We start from the raw sequence: 2,841 nt of genomic DNA, 5'->3' as shown, positions 1-2,841 counted from the left end.
TTAAATTTAAATTTGTTATTAATTTCAGTGAAAATTTACAGAGGCTTTGGATTTCCATTCATTCATTGTTGTAGATTTGTCCCCCTCTTACTGCCAGTGATTTGGAGCATTTCTTCATGTGTCTCTTTGCCATTTGAATATCTTCCTTTGTGAAAATTCTTCTCATGTCTTTTGCCCATTTTTAAATTGGGTTATCAGTCTTTTTTTCTGTGGAGGCCCAGAAGTATTCTGGAAACTTTTGTTGTAAGACTCTTGTCTGAGATGGTATTACCAAATGTTTGTTCTCAATCTGTAGGTTTTCTTTTCACCCTGTTGGGAAAAGTTTTTGATGCACTCATGGATTTAATCTCTAGAAGGTCCCATGAACCAATTTTATCCTCTTCAGATGGTGGTGCATTTCTCGTTGTATTTAGCAGTCTCTTTATACCTTGGACTAGCGCTTCTAAGATTGATCCCAGTTTGTCTCTTATGAACATTATGGTTTTGGGCTTTACTCTTAGGTCTCTGATCCATGTTGAGTTGATTTTTGTTTATGTTGTGTGATTTAGACCCTGTTTCATCTTTCTGCAGGTGGGAGTCCAGTTTGCCGGCACCATTTGTTGAAGAGGTTATCATTTTCCCATTTGCTAGCTTTGATTTCCCTGTCAAATATCAGTTAACCATAGATAGCTGGATCTATTTCTGGGTTCTCAATTCTGTTCCATTGGTCTATGTGCCTATCATTGTACCAGTACCATGCTGTTTTGGTTACTACTGCTGTGTAGTAGGTTTTGAGGTCAGGGAGTACTATGTGTCTAACTTCATTTTTGTTTCTCAGAAGTGTTTTGCTTATTTCGGGTCTCTTGCCTCTCCAAATGTATTTGATAATTTCACTTTTAATCTCCTTGAAAAATGAATTTTGTATCTGAATTGGGATTGTATTGAACATGTAGATTGCTTTTGGTAGGATTGTCATTTTCACGGTTTTGAGTCTTCCTATCCATGAACAGGGCACATTTTTCCATTTCTTTAGAGTTTTTTTAATTGTGTCACACAAGTGTTGTGGACTTTCGTTCATAGGGTTGCTATGAGTTGCCTATGACTCAACGGCACTTTACAGCAATAACATCAACATAGAGAATGATCAGTTGGCCTACTGAACAGAAAGTGACACTACCAAGCCAAAGGTGGGTGACTTTTAATCCGCGGCCCTCAGGCCTGATTTTCATTGGTTTTGTTCAAACATTCTTCTAGGTCGTATAGCCCTGGTGTGTCCACTTGTCGTACAGCGGTAACTTGTGGCTGCTGTGAAGCTGAACACTGTGGCGCTGATGTGTCAAGTATGTTAATTGTTACTCATGGCGAACAGTGTTTGGTGGAGTTCCCCCATTAAAACAAGCTTGGAAGCAAGAGTGACATCCACTTCCGTAATATCTTGCTCCGAAACCCTATGAACCTGGAGAAAGGATGAAAGTCATGCAAGTGTCGAGGACTTTCATTCATAGGATTGCTATGAGTAGCCTACAACTGGAGGGCACTTAACAGTGGGAATGTAACAACTTGCAAAAAATGTTCTATAGCTCTCTTTATATAGATTTTTTTTTGTATCTCTAATAAAAATTTTTACAAAGTGACAGGATACGAAGGTCAACATACAAAAAATAAGTTACATTTCTCTCACTAACAAGAAAAACTCCATAAAGGAAATCAAGGAAACAATACCATATACTATATCTAGAAGATAAAATAAGTAGGAATAAAGTTAACCAGAGATATAAAATATTTACAAAAAAAAAGAAAGCTATAAAATATTACTAAAAGAAACCAAAAGAGAAAAACACAAATGAGAAAACATACGGTCCTGTGTTGGAAAGCTTAACACTTGAAAAATGAGAAAACTATCTGAAGTGACCCACCACTCACCAGTTTGTTCTTCTACTGTAACAGCTTTTGTGTTGTTGCTGGAAGCTATGCCACGAGTATTCAGATTCTAACAGAGTCACACACAGTAGGTTTCAGCAAGCTTTCAGAGTAAGATAGACTAGTTAGTAAGCAGGCCTAGACTTCCACTTCTGAAGGCCCTTTGAACAGCAGTGGACCATTACTTGATTGAGAGCCAGAAGAGAAGACTCTTAAGTTAGAAGACACTCAACTCAGAGTTGCCTTCTCAAAGAACTAAATCACTTGCCCATCTCACTCATCACCATGAACTAGAACTGATTTATAACTAGCTTCTTAGAGGCTGTTTATTGCACAGGAGGAAATAGCCCACATTTTCTCCCTTACAGCTGCTGGTGGATTGAACCACCAGAGGGGTGTCCCTTTTGTGTTAACAGTGAAACTTCCTACAAGCTATGCCACCAAAGCTCCTGCTCAAAGTAAAGTCTACCTTAATCACATCAATGAAATAAGGCTTCCAGCCAGTGAAGAACTTTCATTGGCTCAAAATGAAGAGAACAGCTTCCTGATTAATGGTTGTATTATTACAACCATTAATAATTGGAACATTGGATGCATGAAATATGAATCTAGGAAAATTGAAAGTTGTCAAAACTGAAATAACGTTGTTATTGTTGTTGTTAAGTGCCATCGAGTCACAGGTGACTCATGTTGTTGTTGTTGTTAAGTGCCGTCGAGTCGCAGGCTACTCATAGCGACCCTATGAAGGAGAGTCCTCAACGCTTGTGTGTCTTTCATCCTCTCTCCAGGTTCATAGGGTTTCTGGAAGCAAGCTATTATGGAAGTAGATGCCACTCCTCCTTCCCAGCATGTTTTAATCTGGGAGCTCCACCCCAGTCTCTCTCCGCATTGGGTAACCAACCATTAACGCATTTGACGCATCAATATCACAGTGTTCAGCCT

This window comes from Elephantulus edwardii, unplaced genomic scaffold (assembly GCF_000299155.1).
Source record: "Elephantulus edwardii isolate Elephantulus edwardi_28Jun2011 unplaced genomic scaffold, EleEdw1.0 scaffold00042, whole genome shotgun sequence".
Taxonomy (NCBI): domain Eukaryota; kingdom Metazoa; phylum Chordata; class Mammalia; order Macroscelidea; family Macroscelididae; genus Elephantulus; species Elephantulus edwardii.
Note: the sequence above shows the minus strand (reverse complement) of the source record.